Below are 26,463 nucleotides of genomic sequence, written 5' to 3' on the forward strand. Positions count from 1 at the left end.
GCTGATGGGTGATTGCTGCTTCTAATAACAGGTGCAGACAAACAGGTAGGGAGCCACTGTTGTTGCCCCTCCCCCCTTGTTGTAAGCCCCTCCCCTTCCAGCGGAAGGGACTGCCAGGGGATTTAAAGGGCCTGTGCCCCCTTTTTTACCCCCACTCATTTTTCACTTTTTCTCCTTTCAGGAAGGAGCCAGATAAAGGACAGAAGCCAGATAAAGACAAGGACATTGATATTAAAGACAAAGACACTGAAAAACAACTGCACATACAAGAAAAATAGAAGCGCCTGCCAGGGAACATCTCAGAAAAGACCTGAAAAGTCCTTAAGTTTACATCTTATGTGGCCCTCGACACAGAGGCCACCTACAGCAATCACAGAACAGCAAACCCAGGGAAACAGGGACAATCTAATTTCCAGAGTGACCCCATTATTAGATCCAAATGTCCAGTGTTCAACAAATAATCACAAGGCTACAAAGACACAGGAAGTGTGGACCATTCAAAGGTGAAACAAATCAACAGAAACTGTACCTGAAAACAACCTATTGGCAGATCTACTAGCCAGATTCTTTAAAAGATGCTCAAAGAAATAGGGCAACGTCCAGTTCTGTTTCCACGATGCACTTAATGTGAGATGTCATCAGTGGGGGGAGCTAGGTGATGGGCACATGGGACCTCTCTCTAACTGTTTCTGCAACTTGATGAGTCTATAAATATGTCAAAATAAAAAGTTTAAAAAAATACACTGGATGCCAGAACTGAAAGGACCACTAAATCACACTGGATGGTTTTAACCACCCTCCTTTTTTTTTTTAAGATTTTATTGGGGAATTGGGGGAGGGGATCAGCACTAGGGAATCGGGGAAGGGAAACAGACAAGTTGCTGTCCTTTTGTTCTTCAGTCTAGTTGTGGAGGACATCGCTTCACTGGCCCATGTTGGTATCATCATTGTGCTCTTCCCGGGTGAGGCAGATCGGTCGCTGGCCTCTGGACGGCCGCTCATGGCGGCTCTTGGCAGCTCATGCCAGCTGCTGGCCACTCACGGTAGCTTATGGCAGCCCACTGCAGCAGGGGACTGCAACCCACACTGCTGGCGACCCATGGCAGCCCATCTCCAAGTTGAGCTGTTGTTCAGCATCTTAGCTGTAGAGGGCAGTGTCACTGGCCCTCATGTGGGGTCCGAACCGGGGCCCTGCTGCTCAGAGCTGGCATCCCAAGCCAGCTCTTAACCAATGCGCCACTCGGCTGGCCCTTAACCCCCTTTTTATGAGGAAACTGAGATGCCAGTCTTGTTCAGGGTGAAGGCTCTGTTAAACTCAGGTGCTCCAGGCTTCCATCCAGTGCTCTCATCTCGGCCACCTGCGTCCTCCTCCGGCCACACTCCTGGCTCCTCTTCCCAGCTGTCTCCCTCCTCTGCACTCCTCTCCTCTCACTTCTCTCCCCCAGGACAGTCTTCACTTCCCCTTCCCCTACCTCCTGCCTAGCAGTAGAGACCACCAGAAAATGGCCAGTTTGGTTTGGTCACTGGGCATCTGCTGGACTTGGCGCTTTGTGGTTCCCTCTAGGCCCCACACTGTCTTTCATTCCTTTGGAACACTTTGAAATCCTTAAAAAGTAACAGATCAGAAGGCATTCTGATGTCATCAGGCTTGGAAAGGCCCCAAGGTTGAGACATCTTGTTCCCTGGGACTTGCTGCAATCACCTGCCCAGTGTAACCACCATGTGTCACTTCTCACAAAAATCAATTGACCAACTTTTCCAGTGCAGCACAAACACTCCATCAGCAGTATCACTTGCAATCGACCATTTCAAAGAAAGCATTACCAGGAGCGGCTAAAGCAACAGGAATGCAAACGTTAACATTTCTTTTGAGTTTCTGTGCTTCACTTTCAACTGCTTTTTATTTCCACGTGGGGGAACAAGAGGAGAAATGCATCATAGAAGACATTCCAAGTGAAACACTGATAACAGGTAAAACATGCTCTGCTGAATGCTGAACTCAGGAGGTCCTTTGTGGTGTTATGCTAACCTCTTGGTGTGTATATGGTGTGGCAGTGAGTATCATGCTGTATGGTTTTCTCTTGAGATACTTTATCAAGTCATGCAGACCAATGTGAAGCGAGCCTTTCAAATGAATTGCATAATTCATAAACAGGAAACCCAGAGACAACACCACAGACTCCAAGCTTGATTTGTTTTTCCAGTTGTCAGGTTTCCTTCAGTAAAAGAATCAGATGCCATTAATCGTGCTAGCTGTGGCTGAATTCTCAGAGGCTATGTCGGGGCTCTGGGTGGGCCCAGTGAAATGGACAAAGCAGCACACGCTGACGTGTCCTCTGAACATCCGCCTCCCACAGGGAGGGTGCTGGGAGCGTGCACGTGCAAACCAGAGGCTGCTGCCCGCGATATCAGCCATCGCGGAGGTTTCTGCCACCAAGTACGCCCCACACAGTGAGCTTCACTGGCCAGCAGAGTAAGAAGCAAGCGCCAGGGTCCCAGAACTGTCTTGAAAATCCAGAGTGATGTTCAGCAGCCAAGTCAGAATCCACATCAAATTCCCTGATTTTAATGCAAAAAAGAAAAGAGGAGCAGGATGTAAACCTAAGAGTCTCTTTATCAGTGCCAAACATGTATTCTTACATCCAGTTCAAGCTTCCGTTGAATCGTGTTGAATCTCCTCTCAGTTGATCTTGGCTGTCACATTGAGAGTGTTCTGTTGCAAAGACTAATGTCCATCCTGCAGAAAGTCAAACAATGCAGCGAGCACGGAGGCAGAGAGAGGGAGTGTGACGTGAGACGAGGTTTGGGACAAGTAGGATGGCGAAGGCACAGAGAAAAGCTGGGTGGTGTCAGAGCCCTCACTGCTGTCATGGTTACTGTGGGAAGCTGTGTTTGGGACTGTGGCGTGTGAACAGGTGGCTCACAGCCAGGTCCCAGCTCTGCCACCTAATAACTGTGTGCCCTTGGGCAAGCGACTTAGCCTCTCTGCATTGTCAGTAAAGCAGGATAAAAATAATCGTGACACCTATGTCTTTTGGTTCTGATGACGACTGAGTTAATATTTGTCAACTGTAGGACTCAGCCAGACATACAGAACGCACTGTGTTTGCTCGTGTCCCCGGACCCCAACCCCCGCATCCCAGGGATGCTCTGAGTCCAGGGTGAGCTGCTCTGTGGCAGGTGGCCATTGTTCTCGTAACCTGTGGCTTTTTCAACCTGCATTTGAAGGGCTACAGGAGGAGAAAGAGAGACAAGAGCCGTCTGCCCACCCCACAAGCTGGATAGACTCAATGGAGAATGACCCCCTGCAGGGTCTGAGGCAGGAGGCAAACACCGCTGCCTGGTGATCTGTAGAGGTGTGGAGGGCGGGCCTGAGTCTGGGTGGCCCCCCACCTGTTGGCAGCCTCTTTCAGTCCTCACCCCCATGGACACTGCAGCCCACCCCTTCCTTGTCCTGATCTGGCCCTGCCCTTCCCCAACTGCCCCCATCCCTGCCTTCTCAAGCCTCCGTCCCTGATGTCCACACTGTGCAGTGTCCACAATCCTCACCCTCTTACAGTTACTTAGGGTCAGAGCGGCTTCTGAAGTCTACGTAACTACCAGGGAAATTTGGAAACATGTCAGATCACACGTTTTAATTTTTATTTAAAGAAGAATGTGGTCCTACAGTCCCAGAATGTATAATATGTTACAGAGAAAAAATGGGAAAAGGCAAGAAAGAAGGGATAAAGAAACAAGGAACAAACAGGACAAACGGAAAACAAATAGCCAGATGGTAGGCTTAAATCCAACTACATTTTATATTACAGTAAGTGTAAATGGACAAAACTCCAACAAAACGACAAAGACTGACTGGATTTAAAAAACAAAGCAACTATAGGCTGTTTCCAAACAAAACACCTGAAGGCAAGGTGAAAGTAAAAGAATGGAAAGACATGCCATGTAAATAGGAACCAAAGGAAAGCTGATGTATACTTTCAGAAAATAAATTATCACTAGTTAAAGAGACACAAATCACTGAGGTTGGGTTTAGTTTAGACATGTTTCCTACTCAACTTTTATGAACTTTTTTTTTCCCCAAAGATTTTATTGGGGAATCGGGGAAGGGGAGCAAACAAGTTTCTGTTCTTTGGTTCGTCAGTCTAGTTGTGGAGGACGTCACCTCACTGAGCCATGTTGGTATTATCATTGCGCTCTTCCTGGGAGAGGTAGATCGGTCACCGGCCTCTGCACAGCCGCTCACAGCAGCTCTTGGCAGCTCACACCAGCTGCTGGCCGCTCACGCTGGCTGCTGGCCACACATGGTAGCCCATGGCAGCCCACTGCAGCAGGGGCTGCAGCCTACGCCATCGCCTCATGGCATCCCAGTTCCGGGTTAAGCTGTTGTTCACCATCTTAGCTGTAGAGGGCAGTGTCACTGGCCCTCATGTGGGATCCGAACCGGGGCCCTGCTGCTCAGAGCTGGTGTCCCAAACCAGCTCTTAATCAACGCGCCACTCAGCCGGCCCTTAAATATTTCTTAAACATCCCTTTTATGCAAGAGTTTCATTCCCGACCTGTGGTATGCTCTCATGCACATTCTGTGCTGCTAGCCTCATACCTGATGCCGGACTTTGGGCCAGGAGCTCTGCACACCCGTGCGAGGATGTGACTCATGTTTCCACCCTGTGTCACTGACCCGTTGCAAAGCCCACGCTGCCCATGAAGTCCCTGACCTTGATCGTGAACTACCTGGTTAAGAAGGGCTGTTCAAAAATACGTTTGCACTTAATTTTTTCATCACCACTAAACGGAAAAGCAAATTTTAAGTTTTCCTGGGTATCTGTGGGGACCTGAGACCATGTCTGATATCCCTAGTCCAGGAAGAGCACACATCAGCTGTCTCGTCTCTTCACAGCTCTGAGGCAGCAGGTGTCCAATGAAATACACCCATCTAGGAAGTTCCAGAGTGAGACATCAGTTCCAGTCATAAAAGTCTACCTAAAATATGATTTTGCTTACTGGGACTAAAAATAGACTGCAAGGAATTCGAGGACTCGGTCTTCCTCCTTCCCTCACGAGGAGGCAGCTCAGAGTGCCACAGGACAGAGGCCGCCTTGGAGTTGACGGGGCGTTCAGGGAAGGCCCGGGGTGTGGGAGGTTAATGCCCCCTGGAATGGCCCTGACACAAGGATTCAAGTGCCAGTTGGCTTTGTTGCCCAGTAGCTGGTGACTCTGAGCTGTTCCCTTATCTGTAGACTGGAGCTACACCTGCCCCACCCACACTTGGCACTGCTGTCACCTGCAGGTGTTCTGCAAGGTAACTTCCCACCTTGTCCTCCAGCCTCCCAGTCTGCCCTAAAACACCAGGTGTGGCAATGACTCTGGCTCAACCCCACCCCAGAGGTTGGAAATTGCCCAAGAAGCAGAGAAGTGCCCGGTGCCCAGTGGGGGCGGAAAGGGGATTCTGGAGGGCCTGGTAGGTTTTAAAACTACTTGCTGTCCTTGGAGACATTTTTAAAACAGGGCTGTTAGTCCATCATAAGAGGTGACACCGAGAGAAAGGGGGCGGTGCCCCGGAGCACAGGGTCGTATGAGGGAGACTACTCGTTAAAAGGGTCATTAGAATTTGGAACCAGTGGGAGTTTGCTCCTGGTCTCCTCCTTCCAAAGGTTCCCAGATATGACCCTTGCACTCTGCCAAGTACCAGGGTTGTTGTTTTTCTTCAGACTACAAAACTTATTAAGACTAGGAAACAGGGAAAGTTAAATGAGTGTCGTCGGGGAAGGCTGCACCACACCTGGGTGTAAAAGACTGGTGTCCTCTGGAGCAGCCCTGACCCCAGGATTCAACTGTCAGTGATGCATGAAGGGGCTCCAGGAGTGGGGAAAAGCAGCCAGGAGAGGCGGGACTGCGGTGAAGCCAGACTCAGGAACATGTGGTAACACTGCAGACACACGACTAGCACCTCTGCTTCTGAGCGGAGGCCCAGAAGTGAGTGAGGACTCGGGTGTCTGCACCCCAGGTCCATGGCAGCGGCGTTCATAACAGTTCAAAGGTGGGGGCAGCCCAGTGCCCATCGACAGATGGATGGATGGCTGGACACAGTGCCCTCTACATACGGTTGTGGATTAGTCAGCCCCCAAACAGAAGGAACTCCTGACACACGCTACCACACAGGTGAACCTGGAGGACGCTGTGCTCAGTGAAGGCAGCCGGTCACCAAAGGACAAATGTGGCATGTGGCATGGTTCCACTTACAGGAGGTCCCCAGAAGGGGCAAATTTAAAAAGCAAAAGGTAGACCAGACCTTGCCAGGGGCTGGGGCAGGGGCTGGGCGGTGTCATGTCAGTGGGGCAGAGTTAGTTTGGGGTAATGGTGGTGATGGCACAACTATGTGAATGCACTTAATGCGCCTGAACTGCACGCTGAAAGTGGTTCAATTTTGTTACATATATTTTACCGTATATGTTACACATATTTAAAGACATTTAACAAAATATTTGGATGAGATGCCTTCAGGGTTTGTCCTACCTCCAGGCAAAGGAGCTGGGCGTTTGTCCCCTCATCTTTGGCTGGCTTCAGGCCAGCAGGTCACAGGTCACAGTAAAGCCGGCAATGTGCGACCTCCACAGCGTCCCCCATGGCTGTGTGACCACATCATGGCAGCTGTTTCTCCCTGGCCACAGAAAGTGCTTCTGCGTGTGGAGGGCTGCTCATGTCTCCCGATGCCTTGCCGGTTTCCAAGGCCGGCGCTTTGGGACAAGCGTCTGCACTTCCCGTCACTTGTCCTCATGAGAACACGAGTCCCCAAGAATGAATGTGGAAGGACACCAGCACAGAGGGCTGCCCCATGATATGAAAATGGGCAGATGTTAGCAGAGGCCTCAGCAGAGGAGGCCTGAGGAGCCAGGAGGAAGTGGGTGGAAAGACGCTGAGTTTGTCAGTCATCCGGGACACAAAGTAAAGCCCAGCAGGTGCACACACCCAGCAAATGCAGAATGAAACATAGAACAGCAGGCGTGCAAGCACACATGCAGCCCTCGCACGCTTGGGCCGGCTTCGCCACCAAGTGGCAGCTACTGGAGCAGAGCACAGGCACCCCCGCCACCCAGGTAGATGGCAAATCCCAACAGAACCACAGACCTGGGTCCATGTGCACAAGCATCTTCATGGCAGTACTATCTGTGGGCTGGAAACTGGGCCCTGCCCAGGGTCCATCGGAAGACCATGTAAAATAAGTCACCTCCTGGGCTGGCTGAGTGGTTCAGTTGGTTAAGAGCTCGCTCAAGAGTTTGAGCTCTGAGCAACAGGGTCCCCGGTTTGATTCACGGCCCGAGCTGAGCTGCCGCTGAGCTGCCAACAGGTGGCAGGATGGCTCAGCTAAAAAAAAAAAAGAAAAAAAAAGAAATGTCATCTCCGCAGTGAGACAGTGAGTGGTAATGACAATGTCTGAGCTACACTTTCACATGACAGCACAGAGGGGCCTCGGGAACACAGCGATCAGAAGCCGACATGAAGGCACACCCTCACCTGAAGTTCAGAGACAGACAGAACGATGTCTCCAGAAATCGGAGGGGTGGCACCTTTGGGCAGGTGGTGAGTGGCACAGGCACGCTGGCGTGCCGACTGTGCTTTGACCCGGCTGTGACAACTAAACGGTGACAGTGCGTGTGGGGTGTACTACGTGCTGCATTGCCTGTCAGTCACACATCACCTCTCTGCCCTCCCCCTGCGTGGACTCTCAAGAAGGTTCCCAGGTTGCAGGGAAGCCAGGGGTCCTGAGGGAACCTGGAGCATTCTAGAAGAGGTCACTCTCCATTCATAGCTACTCGAAAGCAACTGCTTTCTGTACCTAGGCTCCACCGGGGGTCAACCAGACAGCTGGGCTCTGAACCACCACACTGCAGGCCCCCGGCCATCGCTCCTTCACTCATTCCTCAAACACTGGGTGCCCAATCCATGTCTGCAGAGCTCTGCGCTCAGCACTGGACCTTTCTCCAGTTCTCTGAACAGACCTCAACTGAGGTTACAGAAGAAATGCCTAAGGACATGTGATAGTCACAGTACACTGAGTGAGAAAATCAAGTTACAGACAGCGTGTACAGTATGTGTTCATTTCTTATGAAATACGTAGTATGTACTTACGAGGAAAGGCTAGAGAGATAGTACCCAACACAGAAAACTTCTAGAGGGGATTTTTACTTCCTAAAATTTCCACAATGAATGCGTTTTATTTTTTTATTACTTTTTTTTTTTAAAGATTTTTATTGGGGAATTGGAGGAAGGGGAACAGACAAGTTGCTGTTGTTTTGTTCTTCAGTCTAGTTGTGGAGGATGTTGCTTCACCGGCCCAAGTTGGCACCATCATTGCACTCTTACCGGGCGAGGCAGATCAGTCGCCAGTTTCTGGACGGCCGCTCACGGTGGCTACTGGCCGCTCACGCTGGCTGCCAGCTCCACACGGTAGCCCATGGCAACCCACTGCAGCAGGGGCTGCAGCCTACGCCATCCCAGCCCAGCCCCAGGTCGAGCTGCTGTCCACCATCTTACCTGCAGAGGGCAGTGTCACTGGCCCTCATATGTGGGATCCGAACCGGGGCCCTCTGGCATCCCAAGCCAGTTCTTAACCAACGCGCCACTCGGCCGGCCCAACGTTTTATTTTTTTAATACCAACTGAAATGGCCCATGGTCCCAGGATCAGGCCCCCAGGGCAGGGCGTGAGTGGGGCAGCTGGCCCAGCTGTCAGCCGGTGTCCCACAGGGACAAGGGGTGATTCGGAGGCAAGGCTGGCAGCAAGCTGGTCGGAACCATGTTGGTTTGAAGCACACGCAGGGTCCCTGGCTGTGGGGTGAGCCGAGGGGTTGTGGTAGGGCGCGTGGCCCTCGATTTGAGAAGAGAGCTAAGTTTTCACCCCACTCAGCCTTTATTGTCTGGGGGGGTCCAGACAAGTCACTGAGCCCCCCATCTGTGAATGTGGGTATTGTTCTACCCACTCTTTGAAGTTGTGGGGGTCAGGGGGGACTGGTAGAAAACACCGCATACTGAAAGCCCCTGATAGCGTCAGGAGTCATTTCTCAAGGGCTTACATTGCGCTTACAATCTGCTAAGTTCTGTGAGAAGTAGTTCACAAATACAATGCACTTTTTCCTCATACCTTTACTCTCCTGCTTTTACCAATGGGGAAACTGAGGCACACAGCAGTTCAGTGTCTTGCCCAAGTGACCCTGTTCCTAGCCAGAAAACCCTGCTACTCTCTCACCACGCGGTGAGCAGCAGATAGGCAGCCTGTCCCTGCTGGGTCCCCTGGACTGTTCCGTCCTCACCCAGCACACGCTCTCCCAGGCGGTACTCCGAGCAGTGCTTCTCTTCTGCCATCTGGTGGTGGCCGTGTGGCATGACACCTCCTTCCATGCTCCCCTCCCACCTAGGGCGGGCGGCCTGCTCAGGGCCTTGGATCATAGCACCTTAACAATGGGCCCCCTGGCATCACTTATTCAAAACCCTTTACTGAACACATACTGGGGGTACTTCCACTCGCCCCACACATCCTTCAGGAGCCACTACCGTGGAGCCAAACACCGCCCTGGGCTTACGGCCAGGCCCCAGTGGCCCACGGAAGAGGACACAGCATGTCCCCTGTACTCCAGCACCGTACAAAGTGCAGACAGGGCATCAACCCCAGAATAGCCGGCATGCTGACAAGAGCCCAGTGTGGGCAAGTGTGGGAGAGTGACAAGAGCTCAGTCCCAGAGACGTGGGAGGGTGGCTACTGGCAGGAAAGGGACACCCAACCACCCCAACCAGAGGCAGGCGGGTTTAGGACTCAGGGGTGGAAAGATGCTGACTGTCCCCCTAGGGGGCAATGTGACCATCTGAGAGGTGGTGGTGAGAGATGGAGGGGGCACAGCACGAGGTTTCTATCTGGGACGGGGAACACACAACACACTTCTAGGTGGTCACATGCTTGCGAAGTGCCTGGTCCCCATGGCTGTGTGCTTTTCTCCACAACATTCAGCTGCTTCGGCAAAGGCGCCTGATCGGTTGAGTTGGTGAGCGAGCCAGCATTCCACGTGTTCTGCCGAAGTTGGGTGTCCTAAAATGTCACGTCAACCGAGGTCCGTCGATGGGTTGCTCCTTCCTCTCTCCCCGCTCTGTCTAGTGGTTCTAGCAACTGCTGGGGAGGGTTGACGTTCCAACCACCGTTGTAGTGGGTTTGTCTGATTCTCCTTTCAGCTGTTTCACTTCATGTTTTGAATCTGTTGTTTGATGCATCTGAGATGATGAACTGACGCCTTTATCATTATGTGAGGACCTTCTGTCCTTGGTAGTTTTCTCTGACGTCTACTTTACTGGATATTTGTAAAGCCACTTTTTTATCCCTTTACTTTTAACCTACCTATAGCATTATATCCAAAGTGATTTTCTTGTGGACTACACATAAGTAATACCTGGGTCACTTTTTAAAAACCCATTCTGACCATCTTTGTTTAACCTCTGTTTAGACTATTTACATGTAATTATTGATAGTCAGGATTTAGGTCTGGTAGTTGACTATTTGTTTTCTTTTTGCTGCCTCTGTTTTAGTTCCTATTTTCCATCCCCTACATTCCTGAGGATCACTTGAATATTTTGTAACATTCCATTTTGCGTTATCTATAGTATTTTTCACCCTCTCCCTTTGTATAGTTATTAGTAGCTGCCCTCGGGATTACAATACACATACCTGACTTACCACAGTCTAGGAGGATCGATATTTAACCATTTCAAGAGGAATGTAGAAACCTTACCACCACATAAATTTCTTTGCCACCCACCCTTTATAATATAGTTGTCTTAAATAGTATATCTACATACTGCAGGAACGTTATATTTGCTGGGCCAGCCAAGTGGCTCAGTTGGTTAAGAGCTCGCTCAAGAGTTTGAGCTCTGAGCAACAGCAGTTCAATGCCTGGCCCGAGCTGAGTTGCCACTGAGCTGCCAACAGGTGGCAGGATGGCTCAGCTAAAAAAACACAACAAAACGTTATATTTGCTTCAACTGTCCAACATTTAAAAACAATCAAACAACTTTAAAAAAAAAACAAAGAATACTCTACTGCAGTTCCCCCAGATCATCACCCTGTCCATTGTTCTCTCCTCATTACTGAAACTGCAAGTTTCCTTGTTACCATTTTCTCTCTCTGTTTGAAGAGCTTCCTTCAACCATTATTTTAAAGCAGGCATTCTGGTGGAAAATTCTTAGTTCCCTTAATCCAAGAATATTTTGCCTTTATTCTTAAGGATTGTTTGGTGGATACAGAATTCTGTTTCACAATTCTTTTCTTTCAACACTTGAAAAATGTGCCACTTCCTTCTGGTCTCCATGAGAACCCTACTGTCATTCAAATTGCTTCTCCTAACAGTAATGCATTGTTTTGCTCTGTTTTCCATATATATGTATATATGTATATACATACATATATATATATAATTTTTTGTCTTTAGTTTTGAGAAATTTGATCATAATGTATCTGATGATTGATTAGGGGGAGTTTATCCTGTTTGGAGTTCACAGTTTCTTGACTCTGTAGGTTTTTCCTCTTTCAACAAATTTGGGAGGTTTTCAGCCCTCATGTCTTCTAATGTTTACTCAGCCCTAGACAGGCAGACCTCGTTTTATTGAGCTTTGCTTTACTGTACTTCACAGATGTTTCATTTTTTACAAATTGAAGGTAAGACCCTCCACCAGCAAAAAGATTGCAACTTGCTGAAGGCTAAGATGATGGTTAGCATTTTTTAGCAATAAAGTATTTTTAATTAAGGAATGTGCACTGTGTTTTGGACATAATGCTAACGCACACCTAACAGACTACACTATAGTGCACATAACTTTTGCATGCACTGGGAAACCAAAAATATTCGTGTGACTCGCTTTATTGCGATGTTTGCTTTATTGCGGTGGTCTGGAGCCAAACCCTCAACATGTCTGATACACGACTGTACCTCCTCCTCCCCCTGGGACTCGCAAACTGTACACTTTCGATTATTGTCTCACAGGTTCACGAGGCTGTTTTTCTCCAATCTATTTTCTTTCCATTGAATACATTTGACTATTTCTATTGACCTAATTTCAAGTTCACTGACTCTTCTGTCTCCATTCTTTTATTGAGTCTATTTGGTGAGTTTTCAACTTCAAATATTGTATTTTCCTGTTCTAATGTATCCATTTTTTCTTTTTATTCCTTGTACCCTTTTGCTGAGGCTTCCTATTTTGCCATTATTTTAAGGGGGTTTCACCTTCTTGTTGATGCCCCTTTATGATGGTTGCTTTAAAATTCTTGTCAGATAATTCCAATGTCTATTCATTTTGGTGTTGGTGTCTGTTAACTGTCTTTTCTCACTCAAGTTGAGATTTTCCTGATTCTTGGTATGGTGAGTAAATCTGTAATGTCTCCTGGACATTTTGAGTATTTCAGGATCCTATTTCAGCAGGCCGCCAATGCGTTAGATTCAGAACACAGCCCAAGTGAATTCAGTGTTCTGAGGCTCTGCACCACTGCTCTGGTCTGCCCTGCCCGTGGGCTACGCGGAGGCCAGTCTGAAACCCGGGCCGCATTCCACACCACACGTGGGTCCTCAAAGCTTTTGCCACTGCATACAGGCTGCTCAGGAGTGTGTCCAGGCCTCCAGGCACAGTCCCAACAACCCCTTTCTCCAGCCCCCTCCTCTCTGTGATCCTCCCTCAGCTCTCTAGCTAGAAGAGGGGTGCAGCCTCTTTATTATCCTCAGAGTGGGGTGTGCATCTCCACTGGGACCCACCACCTCCACATCAGAAGCGTCTGATGGTGAGGGGTGCCATTTCTTTCATCTGGAGCAGGGCAGGTGTGCTCAAAGGCGCTCCATCCCGCAGGATCACCCTGTTCCTGATCCTTTGGCTAGAGAGAGGTTTTCCTTGAGCAGGTTTCCTCGCTCTTTTTTTTTGTCTCTGTCTCTCTCAATTTCACCTGTGGTCACGACTGCTGCAGCTGCCAGGCGAGGACACCAGGGTGCGGGAGGCAAGCAGGACCTCACTGCTCAGTCACGCTGAGTCATGAGGTCCTCAGCCAGCCACCTTCTTTCTCCGCCTCTCCGTCTTCTGACAGTTGCCCAACATTTTTAGTTGAAATTAGGAGGAATAGGGTGGAGTGCACTTGCTCCATCTTTTCATCAATGACACTTTTTTTTTTTTTTAGCTGAGCCATCCTGCCATCTTTTGGCAGCTCAGCAGCAGCTCAGCTCAGGCCAGGCATCAAACCGCTGTTGCTCAGAGCTTGCACTCTTTAGCGAGCTCTTAACCAACTGAGCCACTCAGCCAGCCCTCAATGACACTTTTTAAAAGCCCTTCTTCAGATGGACCAGTCTAAAAAGCATAGAATATACATTATATATAATTCACAAACTTCTGGAAGGCAGAGACCAGGTCCATTCACAAGATGGCTAAGGCTGCAGTCACCCCAGAGTGCAGGCAGGCTTGACACTTTGTCGCGGCCTTCTGTTCCAGGAAATGCTCTCTCATTGTCCTCAGAATCCCTCACGTGCCAGAGGCTGGATGAAGCTTCCGTCTCAGGTCCCTGTCGGGGACGGCTCTCCCCTTGCCTCCCAGGGAGGCAGTGTGCACTGGCTGTAGTTCTGGGCTTCAGAAGCAGGTGACTTCGGCGCCAAGTCTGCCTCTACAACTTACTCCCAGATCACTTTGGGCTGTGGCTTTCCCTCTCTGAGACTCAGTTCCGAACTTCTAAAACAGGATCCAACACTTTTTACAGCCTCCACCACTAGCACTTGGTCCAAGCACCTCGATCATGACAATAGCATCTGCTTCCACTCTTAATCATTCTTTATTCTTTTCTCCATACAATACAAATTTCAAAATAAAAACCACATCATTTCACTCCTCCAACCGCTTTCCAAATCCTTACAGCAGACTGGTAGGCCCCCTCTGATCTGGCCTGTGTGAGGCCTTCAACCTCATCCACCGCTCTCTCCCTGCTAACCTCATTCCAGCCACTCTGCTGTTCCTTGAATACCCGAGTGGCACCTGCCCCAGGGTCTCTGCACATGCTCCCTCACAGAATGGCCCTTCACCAGACCAACACAGCATCACGTGGTGCTGAAGGAAAAGGCACACTGCCCGGGTTTGAATCTTGACTCTGCCACTTGCTAGGTATGTGATCTTGGGCAAATGACCTTTTCTATGCTTTGGTTTCATCATATGTAAAATCGTTCTAAAAACAGTATCTACCTACATAATGTTGTCTTTAAAATTCAGATTATATATGTAATTTCCTTAGACTCGTGCTTGGCACATAATTAGCACTGAATGTGATATATGGATATAATTTATATATATTTATAACACACAAGTATAAATATTACAAAATTGTACATGTTTTACTCCTCTCTTCCTTCAGGTCTTTGCTCCAATGTCCGCAAAGCTCCCGACCGCCCCCGTCCTCGAGTCCCCTAGCGTTACCTATCCCTGTCGCCTGCTTCTTCAGGCACTAACACCTTCGACATTATATATTGGTTTGCTTGTTGTCAGTTTCTGTCTGTAGGAAAGCTCCACGGAGATAAAGCCATCGTCTGTTTTTGTCCACTTCTGTGCTGCCGCCGTGGAGGGGCTCAGTGACAAATGACTGGGTGAATGAGTGAATGGAAGTGCTGCCCTAAGAGCCACTTTGAGAATAAATGAGGTGGTGCCTGTCACGTGCTTTACACAGTACCTGGCGCACTGAAGGGACTGTTAGCTGTTTACCATATGTTTCAATAAATGTTAGCTGTTTTTTCCACCGTGTCACACCTTGAAAAGCACAAGGGGTAAGCTGAGCCATATGATGCGTATCATGTCCTAATGGGAGAAAGCGGGAGCCGTTCCGGCCACCCAAACGGCAGCAGGAGCCTCTGGAGACAACGCAAGGAAGGATTCGCCAAGACACACCCGAGCTTTAGGAAGGAATTACGCGGAAGGAAGCGCTCAGGATGAGTCACAGGAGGGAGAAACAGAAGGCAGGAGAAGCACTGTCGGAGAAGGGCTCAGCCCTGGCCCACGCGACGTTATGCTCTGGGTGGAAAGGCTTCACGGGCTTGCTCCATTTCTTCCACAGTCCTCGCAGCTCTCAGACTTTGGAGAGATATGTCCTGTCCCCACTTTTCTGAATAGGGAGCTGAGGCTCAGAGTGACGAGGTAACTTGTAGACCAGTGAAAGACGGGACCAAGAGCCCAACTCTTCCTGCCTATCCCAGTCTGCCAGCTCGCTATGTGACCTAACCACCAGAGTAAGCTGCACAAAGCAGCCATATTTTGTGATTTGGATACATTGAAAAATAAAAATTCCTTAGTCAGTGGTCACATATAACTTTACTTTATAACAAATGTCTTATATTTTTGAAACAGGGAATTTCAAGCTACAGCAGTGGGACGTGAGCAGACATGATTTCCTGGATTCTGCTCCTGGTTTGGGGCTGTTTGTGACTGTTACAACTTACGACGATGAGGTAAATCATTCTTTTACGTTTGTTGCTACAATTCATGTGTCACATATCCCCACAAGCCCTCAGGTCTGCGCTGAGCACTCAGTAATCAGCACCTACAATCATCAGTGTGCAGAGCACCGCGAAGTGATGCAGAAGGCGCCTGCCTTCCATGTGCCTCACCCAGCTGAAAGCAGAGATGCTGGACATGGGAAGTTTAAAAACAACACAAACTGAGGTTCACAGATCTTGCTGGGCAGAGGGGCCCACAGAGCCAAGGCGTCCCTCCGGCTCTGCAGGGGTCACAGCCCACACTCCCAGACCCGCGCCAGTGCCAGGGCCAGACAGGCCCCCTCCTGTCCTGTCGGGGACTTCCTCTAGTATGAGGCAGCCTCTGGGACTGTCTGGTCTCTCTGGGAGCCAGCAAAGGAGAGGAGGCACCACAAGCAGGTGGAAAGAACGTGAGTTTGCGAGCAGAACCAAGTTCACATGCAGGCTGTCCTCTACACACTGGGTCCTGAGCAGGTCTGTTGCCTGCTCCGATCCTCCATTTTTCCTGTCTGTACAGTGGATGTAACAGGCATCCATTCCAACCACGCCGGCTCAATACTCTGACCTGCTGGGCCCAGTAACTCACACACAGTCATGGGAACTACTTCCCTTTGGACAAATAGTCGTCCTGGGACGTGCTCACCGGGTGGCAGGATGATGGTGGGGCAAAGCCTTGCAGAACAGAACAGGCTTCTCCTCTGGTCAAAGAAGGCTCTTAATGCAGACAGGCCAGCATTCCCATTCTCGCGAAGACTGAATGCTACATTGACCTGAGCTCAGGGCAGACATCTGACACCCCCACTCACGTGGAGACCGGAGCTGGGTCACTGGGGACGCCATTGCAACTGGACCACTGGGCTCTTGATTGTCGCCTGTTGTCACAGTCCTCTCTTGGTGCACTTGGCACCTCCCTGACAACAGGTCCACTGGAACTCTTTCTCCAACTTGAATCACTGGTCAGCACAGCTACCCTACACGCCCCCGCTTCCTGTGTTTCTTCTCAGAGACCCCAAAGCCCAGGTCTCTGGTTCTTCCCCAGCAGCCTTTCAAATGTCTCCATAGTTTAGTAAGCCCAGGACCCAAATTTTAGTTGGGCTAAAAACTGTCACAGAAAAACCTGTTCACTGTTTTTAAGGCAAAGAAGGTTTGTTCTCCCAAAGTACAATTGCCTGAAACAGTACCTACCCCCTTCTAAAAGAGAGGAGAAATATTTTCATTCATTTTGCAAACATCCAACAAATCTTATCATGGGCCTAATACATACCCAGCCCTCCTCTTGGCATAGGAGAGACACACCTCTCGCCACAGGCCTTATTTTCAGGAAGGCCCTCTCCATTTGGAAGATGAAACAGTTCTAGTTTCAACATTCCTAACAAGCTGAGACCCCTTTAAGGTCCCTGTCAGACTGTTCCTACTTGAGCCAGTGTGTCTAGGGACATGGGGTACTCTACGTTGCCCCCCACCAATCGTGACTGACAGCCCAAGGCAACAACATGGTTGGCAGGGTGGGCAGGGCAGACCGTATCAACAATACACACGTATCACACAAATACGCGTCTTGCTTTCCATTTGCACTTATTCCATGTCCAATATTCCTATCCCATTTTGTAGAAGAAAAACTGTAGTTCTGAGAGGTTAAACGACACACAAGATCTCTTCATGAGCAAGTGAAACACTGAGATTTAAATTCAAGTACATTTTTTTCCAATACACCAAACTAGTAGGCATTCAAAACATGTTTGCTGACTTGAATATTCCCTGGAAGTAGACTTGCAGAAATTTGATATGAAACTAAAGCTCAGAAATTGAATTTAATAGGTACTGAGCAAACACTGCATATTTTTTCAGAGAGGAGTTTTGTTATTCATTCAAAATTATAACTCAATTGTAAAAAGCTGACCCTTGAATGCAATCTAATAAAATCTCCCTATCAGCAGTCTGTTAAAGGGAATTAAGTACGTAGCAAGATCCTCTAATTTTCTGCAAATCAAAATCGAAACTTAAAAAAAAAGAACATTTGTTGCATTTTCTATGAGTAATAGATATCTGATTTTCAATGATTTAATAGCAAACAGAGCCTTCCCCACTATCAGCACCAGATGGTGCCTTTGTTACAGTCGATGAACCTACCCTGACACATCATCATCACCCAAAGTCCATGGTTTACACTCAAGTTCATTCCTATTGTACATCCTGTGGGTTTCCATTAGTGTCACACAGAGCAGCTTTACTGCCCTAAAAATCCTCTGTGCTCCCCCTATTCCTCCTCTCTCCTCCCTAACCCCTGACAATCATGGATCTTTTCACTGTCTCCATAGTTTTGCTTTTCCCACTCTGTCACACAGCTGGAATCACACAGTATGTAGTTCCTCCATGTCTCTTCACAGCTTGAAAGTTCATTTCTTTTTAGCGCTGAATAATATTCCATTGTCTGGATGGACCACAGTGTATTTATCCATCACCTAGAGAAGGACACTTCGGTTGCTTCTAAATTTTGGCAATTCTGAAATTGCCAAACATCTGTATTAAGGTTTTTCGTGTGAACATCACTTTCCATCTTATTCGGGTAAATAATGGAATATTTGCTGGCTCGTATGCTAAGAGTATGTTGAGTTTTGTCTGAAACTGCCAAACTGTCTTTCAAAGTCTCTGCACAGTCTCTGTCACTGCACCAGCAGTGAGTGACAGCTCCTGTTGTCCACGTCCCCACCAGCACTTGGTGGTGTTGGTGTTCTGGATTTTTGTTGTTCTCATACGTGTGAAGTGGTATCTCATTTCTGCTCTCCCCTCCCCCACCCCCACACACACTGCCAAATGATCTCTCATTGAAATACTTTCCTTTGGAGTCTTAATGAGCTGGGCATTCCACTGCACCACTGTTGATGTCATATGTGATGTCATGAGAATGGTGGCCATCAACATTGCAGTGCAGTCCCCAAGATCTCTTTAATGGTTCCAGAGAGTTCTCTAGCTAAAGATGGGTGCCGCATCTGTTGGGCAATGTTGACAATCTCATCAAAAGTGATATTTCCACTGTGCTTAATGGTTTTTGCTTCCTTCTGTCTCTTGGCAGTTCTCTGAGTTCTTTGATGATCAGGGCAGAGACAGAAGGTACCACCTCAGTCTGGGCCTGTCTGTTCTGAATGGTCAGCTTCACTGTTATCCTCAGACCCTTCCAATCACCGGTTGCTTTAGCGATGTCATCACCAACCTTTTTTGGAGACATACCCAGGGGGCCAATCTTGGGGGCCAGGGCAGACGTAGCGCCGACTTCCCCACCAGTGCACTTCAGGTACACCACTTGGATCTCCTTGGGGTATGGTGAAGGTGGCTGGTGTCAGATGGACCCGGATTTGGGACAACCGAAGAAAGTTGCACGTTGGCCTCCTCTGAGCCGAAAGTCAAAAGGAAATAGTAGTTCATTTTTAATCTGAATTTCCTAATGACATATGATGGGGAACATCATCTCATGTGTTAATTTGCCCTCTGTATGTCTTCTTTAAAGAGGTGGCTTGAGATCGCTTTCCGATTTTTTAACTGATTTGTTCATTTTCTTATTGTGATTTTCAGAGTTCTTTGTATACTTCGGATAACAGTCTTTTATCAATGTGTCTTTTACAAATATTTTCCCCCAGTCTGTGGCTTGTCTTCTTATTCTCTTTATAGTGTCTTTTCCAGAGCAGAAGTTTTTCATTTTAATCAAGTCCAGCTTCTCAATTATTTCTTTCATTGATCGTGCTTTTGGTATTGTATGTAAGAGGTCATAACCAAACGCAAGTCATCTAAATTTTCTCCTATGTTGTCTTCTAGGAGTTTTATTGTTTTGTACCTTACATTTAGATCTACAAGGTCTGACAATTAAGTTTGTGAACTTGTTACAATGATGTTGCTAACCTTTTTTTGATACCAGAGGAATTAATCATTATGAATTTGTACCAACTGGACAGTTAACCAATTTTATTATTTGAAAGTGCTGAAAAGGCTGCATGAAAAAATTAGACGACCTGAACTTTTCACCAACAATTTATGGCTTTTGCATCACTACAATGCACCAGCTCACACGGCTCTGTCTGTGAGGGAGTTTTTAGCCAGGAAACAAATAACTGTATTGGAACACCCTCCCTACACACCTGATCTGGTCCCCAATGACTTCCTTCTTTACCTAAAGATAAAGGAAATATTGAAAGGAAGACATTTTGATGACATTCAGGACATCAAAGATAATACGAAAACAGCTCTGATGGCCATTCCAGAAAAAGAGTTCCAAAATTGCTTTTAAGGGTGGACTAGGAGCTGGTGTCGGTGCATAGCTTCCTAAGCGGGGGGGTACTTCGAAGGTGACCGTAATGATATTCAGCAATGAGGTATGTAGCACTTTTTCTAGGATGAGTTCGCGAACTTAATTGTCTGACCTCATATGATGCATTTTGTGTTAATTTTTGTAAAAAGTGTAATGTATGTGTCTACATCCATTTCTTCGCATGTGGCCATCCAGGTGTTCCAGCTCCATTTATTGGAAAGACCGTCTTTGTAATTGTTGTCTGGGTAGGGACACATATTCCTGGCACTTTCTACTCCACCATCCTCTCAGAATCCTTTTCGATTTAAAATATTTTAAAATTTCTCTTGCAATTCTTCTTTGATCCATGAGTTATTTAGAAGTGTGTAGTTTAATATCCAGATATTTGGGGATTTCTCAGCTACCTTTCTGTTACTGATTTCTAGTTTATTTCCATGTGTCTGAGAGCAGACTCCGTATGTTTCTATTATTTTTAATGTGTTAAGGAGTGTTATGGCTGAGAGTGTGGTCTGTTGTGCTGAATGTTCCACGTGAGCTTGAGGAGAATGTGTGTTCTGCTGTTGCTGGACGAAGTGGTCTGTGATGTCCACTCTATCCAGTTGGTTGATGGTTGAGTTCAACCACGTCCTTACTGACTCTCCGTCTGCTGGACCTGTCCACTCTGACAGAGGAGCCCTGAGTCTCCAGCCTAACAGTGGGCTCTTCTACGTCTCCTCGCAGCTTCATCAGTTTCTGCTTCACATGTTTTGACACTCTGTTGTTAGGTTCATAAATGCTAAGGATTGTTTTGTCTTCTTGGAGAATGAGTCTCTTTATCACTATGTAATGTTCCATGATGCCATTATCCCTGATGACTTCCCTTGTTCTGAAGTTAAAATAGCTACTCCAGTTTTCTTCTGATTAAGGATAGCTTAAAGTTAGCACATACATCTTTGTCCATCCCTTAACTTTTAATCTATATGTGTCTTTATATTTAAAGTGGGTTTCCTGTAGACAATATATAATCAAGTCTCTTTTAATTGGTGCATGTAGACCATTGACAATCAAGGTGATTGTTGACATAGTTGGATTAACATCTACATTTGTTACCGTCTTCACTGCCCTTATTCTTTGTACCTAATTTTTTCTTCCACTCTTTTTTTATCTTTTGTGTTTGAATTGAGTATTTTATGGTTCTATTTTATCTCCTTTCTTAGCATATCAGTTATGCTTCCTTTTTATTTTTTTAGTGGTTGCCCTAGAGTTTGTAATACACATTTATAGCTAATGCAAGTCCACTTTCAAACAATATCCTACTGCTTCAGCGGTAGAGCAAGTGCCTTCCTGATCTTCCCTCCCACCCCTTGCATCATTGCTGTCACTCATTTCACTTACAGATAAACTATAATCATCAAATACATTGTTGCTATTATTTTGAACACAATGTTAGGTATTCAATCAGTAAAGAAAAATAAATTTTTTTTTAATTTTTTTATTTTTTAGCTGAGCCATCCTGCCACCTGTTGGCAGCTCAGTGGCTGCTCAGCTCAGGCTGGGACTCGAACTGCTGTTGCTCAGAGCTCGCACTCTTGAGCGAGCTCTTAACCAACTGAGCCACTCGGCCGGCCCAAGAAAAATAAAATTTTTAATTTTACCTTCACTTACTACTCTTCTAATGCTCTTCTTTTATGTGGGACCAAGTTTCTGACCTGTGTTGTTTCCTTTCTCTCTGAAAAACTTCTTTTTAACACTCTTACAAGACAGGTCTATCAGTGACAAATTTCCTCAGTTTTTTTTTTTTCTTGTCTGAGAAAATCTTGATTTCTCTTTCACTTTTGAAGAATTTTGCATGACACGGAATTCTAGGTTGGCGTTCTTTCCCTTGACACTTTCACTATTTCAATCCCCTATTCTCTTGCTTGCTTGGTTTCTGAAGAGAAGTTGGTGTCATTCTTATCTCTGTTCCTCCACAGCTAAGGGTTTTTAAATTTTGTTTTGTTTTTATCTTTGATAGCCACAGTTTCAACATGATATGCTTAGGTGTCATTATTTCAGCATTTATCCTGCTTGTTGTTCTCTGAGCTTCCTGGTCTCTGGCTTGGTGTCTGACACTAATTTGGGGGGAGTTCTCAGTCACTGTTGCTTTAAATATTTCTTCTGTTCCTTTCTATTTTTCTTCTCCTTTTGGAATTCCCATTATGTATCTGTTACACCTTCTGTAGTTGTCCCATGGTTCTTGGATATTCTGTCCTTCATTTTCAGTCTTTGTTCTCTTTGATTTTGTTTTGGAAGTATCTGTTGACGTATCCTCAAACTCAGAGATTCTTTCTTTGGCATATCCACGCTACTGATGAGCTCATCAAAGGCATTCTCCATTTGTGCTACAGTGCTTCTATTGCTAGCATTTCCTTTTGATTCTTTCTTAGGATTTCCATCTCTCTGCTCAATTGCCCATCTGTTCTAGCATGCCGTCTACTTTTTCCATTAGAGCCCTTAGCATAGTAATCATAGTTTTCCTACTAAATTCCATTCTGATAATTCCAATATCCCAGCGTGTCTGAATCAGATTGATGCTGTTCTCTCTTCCAGCTGTGTTTTCTTGCCTTTTAGTGTGCCTTGTCATTTTTGTTGTTGTTGTTGAAAGCGGGACATGATGTACCGGGTAAAAGGAACCCAGTACTGGCTCCCACAGAGCTCTTCTCTGGCTTGTTCTTTGCATCTGCTTATATGCCTCTCCAATTTGGGGCAGAGGTTTGCCCTGTGGCTTCAATTGTCTGACAGATCTAAGAAGAGTTGATTTTCTTTCTGTTCAGCTTTTTATGTGTTGTTAGGACAGAGTGACAACTTCCAAGCTCCTTATATGTCCAACTGGATGTCCTATACCTGTTTTTAAAATCCCAAACAACATAGAAATAAACTAAAGTCAAAGTTCCCCAACAAAGATACCGCCTAACAGTTTGGTGTGTATTCTTCAGAATCTTCTTCTTAGTATACAGAAACATACGTATGATGCGTGCTTTTACAAATCATGAGGGTCCTATGCAGACTGCTCTACCAGAGGGTATACTGGACACCTTTAGTGCAGATATGGGTCTTAATATTCTCTCTTTTACTGCCATGTAATATTCCTTTATTTGGCTTTGCCTAAATTTAATCAATTCCCCAGTATGAATATCCTTTTACATATAACTTTGTCTACTTGTGCACTTCTATAGGATAAATTTCTATAGGTAGAGGGGGCCGGCCAAGTGGCTCAGTTGGTTAAGAGATAGCTTAAGAGTGCGAGCTCTGAACAACAGGGCCGCCGATTCGATTCCCACATGGGCCTGAGCTGCCCACAGGTGGCAGGATGGCTCAGCTGGTGAGAACACGTGCTCCTAACAACAAGGCTGCATGTTCAATAGTGGGCTACGCCCGCCCACAACTAAGACTGAACTCGGCACCTTGAGTTGAGCTGCTGCCTGGGTGGCTCACTGGGTAGGGCATGCACTCTTTAACAAAGCTGCCGGGTTCAACTCTTGCATGGGATGGTGGCTACGCCCACCCGCAACTAAGATTGTAACACAGCACCTTGAGCTTAGAGGCCACAAGCTGCCAATGGGCAGTCAGGTGGCAACTGGCACCCTCCACAACTAAGATTGAAGAACAAGGGCCGGCCGAGTGGCTCAGTTGTTTAAGAGCTTGCGCAAGAGTTTGAGCTCTGAGCAACAGCGGTTCAATGCCCCGCCTGAGCTGAGTTGCCGCTGAGCTGCCAACAGGTGGCAGGATGGCTCAGCTAAAAAAAAAAAAAAAATTGAAGAACAACAACTTGACTGGTCCCCCTCCCCAATTCTCCAACACTGTTCCCCTCCCCCAATTCCCCAATTTAAAAAAAAAATTCTATAAGTAGAACTGCTGGGTCAATGGTTATATACATTTCAATTTTTAATACATATTGCCAAGCTGCTCTCCAGGATGGTTGTTAGATTTCCATTCCCAAAACAGTGTTTGGAGATATTAATAGTATTGCTCAAAACTGTCCCTGGGTACTTTTAAATCTTTGCCAACCTGGTAATGAACAAGGGATACGTTACTGTGGTTTGTATTTTTATTACTAGCAAGTCTGAATGCTTTTCATGGTTACTGGCCATTTGATTTCTTCTTTAGGAATTACATAATTTTTACTAGATTATATAGGAGAGATTTATTTTTAAGAATGGCAAGTAGACAATAAACAAACTGAAAATCCTCAATTTTAGGTATTATTGTCAAAGTTATATGGCCCACAAGGAACATTCTACTTTACTTCACATTCACCTGGCGAACACATCATTTGTCTAGAATCTAATTCGACAAGGCTCGTGTCATTTGGAGGGAGTGGGCTGGTGAGTACCCGCCTGCACGTCCCTGTTGATGAATGCAGTGTCAGCACTGGTCCGGCATGACCTCGGTATGCAGAGCCCTGACACTCAGACTGGCTACAAACTTATTGAAGTCCTGCATTTAGATCTCGGCGCAGCAACGGGGGTGGGGGTGGGAGTGGGGGTAGGGGCTGGGGAGCTTGGAAGGGGTTCAAGGGAGCTCCACGAAGTTGATTAAAGGGCTTGAAAAATAAGAACTGTGAGGGAAGGTTAAAAGAACTGTGATTACTCAGGCTTGAAAACAAGTGAAGGCTGAGGGTGCATTAACAATGGAATTCCAATAAATAAAACTCTTCACGGTATATGGTGATAGGCTATTTTCTAAATGTGCTGAGAACAAACGAAGAGAATTTGTACTTTAGCATCAGAAACTTAGTTGTCCATAAAGAGAAATTTCTGGAGAGTGACCAGAATCTCTCAGCACCAAGTGCATTTGGCTGATAGCAAACTCAGGAAGTATGAGTGCCCTAGAGCCAGTGGATTACCATTTACTGAATTACTATTACAAAGAACATTACTGAGGACAATAGGGAAGAGAGTGGCAGTGAGGGGAAAGCGAGATAGAGAAAAAACGGGGCCCTGCTCTTCATAAGGGAGAGTGGAGGGAAGGGAAGGAGAGAGGGACCAGGACATGGAGAGGGGAAAAGTATGGAGAATGCAGAGCTGTTTAAAAACATGCTTCTTCCTTTCACTGTTCGCACAGCGGGTCCACTTAGACATTCGGGTTGGAGAACACGACCTTGATGCCGCCATCACTCAAGCGAAGGACAAAGTTAATGAAGTCAGCTTCAAGCTTGAACATCTAATTGAGCAAATTGAACAAATAGTTAAAGAACAAAACTATCAAAGGGTCAGTATGCCTAGTCAGCTCATTTTTACGTCTTCCTGCCAGGAACGTAATTCTCCAGACAAAGCCCCTGAACCAAGGAAAGCATAACCTCCCATCCCTCGATCTTCCTTCCCCTCGGAGCCTGTGTGGACAGGCGAGATGTGGGAGGAAGCAATCCTTCTCTGTCTGCTGCACCCTGAGCTCCTCTAGAATACAGGGCCATGGCGCATTCACCTTTGGGGTGTGAGCTTACAGAATGAATAAATAAGTGCTTTCAAACACAACCCACATATCTGAAGAGGCTCAGTATGCCCCCTTTCTAAATCACAATTTTGTTCCTGTGACATCCTGTGTTTTCTAGGCCACTGCACTCAGTAGACTCTGGTTAGATGAGGGCTCAAATCTGCTCCACCACTCACTAACCTTGTGTCGTTTCTAGACTTCGGCTTCCTTATCTGGAAAATAAGAGTAGGCATGCTTGGCACAGTGCCCAGCTTAAAGTAAAAGTAAGATTTCAAACAACAAAAATCTATTGGGTTGTCAGAAAAGTCATGACATATTTTTGCAACCAAAAACAGAAAAAATACGTCATGACTTTTCCGACAACCCAATACCACTGTTGGGTAACGTTCACTTTGCTTAATGGTGACAAATGTATAAAATAAGCGATCAAACACTTGATATTTTACACCAAAATACAAATATTTGTGTTATAAGGTTGATTCTTACTCCTTGTCTTAGGCTAACACCACTGTACCTGGCTTAGAAAATGAGACCTCACTTTGGTACAAGATTGTACTTGGGTATAATTGGAAACATTAAAATATCTCAAATGCATACAGCACCTTTCCCTCAAATTCATGTATTAAGTACTTTCAGAAACTAAACCTGCCTATTTCTCTTCTGCATAGGACCGTGAAGAAAATTTTCGAACGACCAGTGAAGACACAAATAACAATGTTTTATGGTGGGCTTTTGCACAAACATTAATCTTTATCTCAGTTGGAATTTTCCAAATGAAGTGCCTTAAAGACTTCTTTATAGCTAAGAAGCTTGTTTAAAATATTAATAGAGACAACTACATGCTAATTTGCATAATCTTTGAGTTAATAAATCAAAATACATTCATAAATGTGTATTACAGCAAGTCTTTGAATAACATTGTTTCATTCAACGCTGTTTCGTTAAAACTTTCATGAGAAAAAAAATGATCGCCAGCCAGGGCCACAGGTCTCTGTGGGGTTTGCACCTTCTCCCCTCATCTTCTCTGGTCCTCCGGTTTCCTCCCACATCCCAAGGATGTATATGTGAGGTGAACGGCATGTCTGCATTGTCCCAGTGTGTTAGTAAGTTTGGGTGTGGGTGTGAGTGGCCTTGTGATGGAAGGGCATCCTGTCCAGGGTGGAACCCCCCTGTGCCCTGAGCTGCCAGGACAG

The 26,463-nt window shown here is 46.5% G+C and overlaps 1 long non-coding RNA gene across 1 annotated transcript; it reads left to right on the forward strand.

The window, feature by feature from the left end:
- The first annotated feature begins 1,807 nt into the window (after positions 1-1,807).
- On the forward strand, positions 1,808-26,164 carry LOC109390920 (uncharacterized). Its single transcript, XR_002125677.1, has 5 exons — positions 1,808-1,971; positions 15,392-15,492; positions 24,037-24,162; positions 24,902-25,048; positions 25,939-26,164. It is a non-coding gene; the product is annotated as an uncharacterized LOC109390920 (long non-coding RNA).
- Positions 26,165-26,463: the final 299 nt, after the last annotated feature.

This window comes from Hipposideros armiger, unplaced genomic scaffold, assembly GCF_001890085.2.
Source record: "Hipposideros armiger isolate ML-2016 unplaced genomic scaffold, ASM189008v1 scaffold_282, whole genome shotgun sequence".
NCBI lineage: Eukaryota > Metazoa > Chordata > Mammalia > Chiroptera > Hipposideridae > Hipposideros > Hipposideros armiger.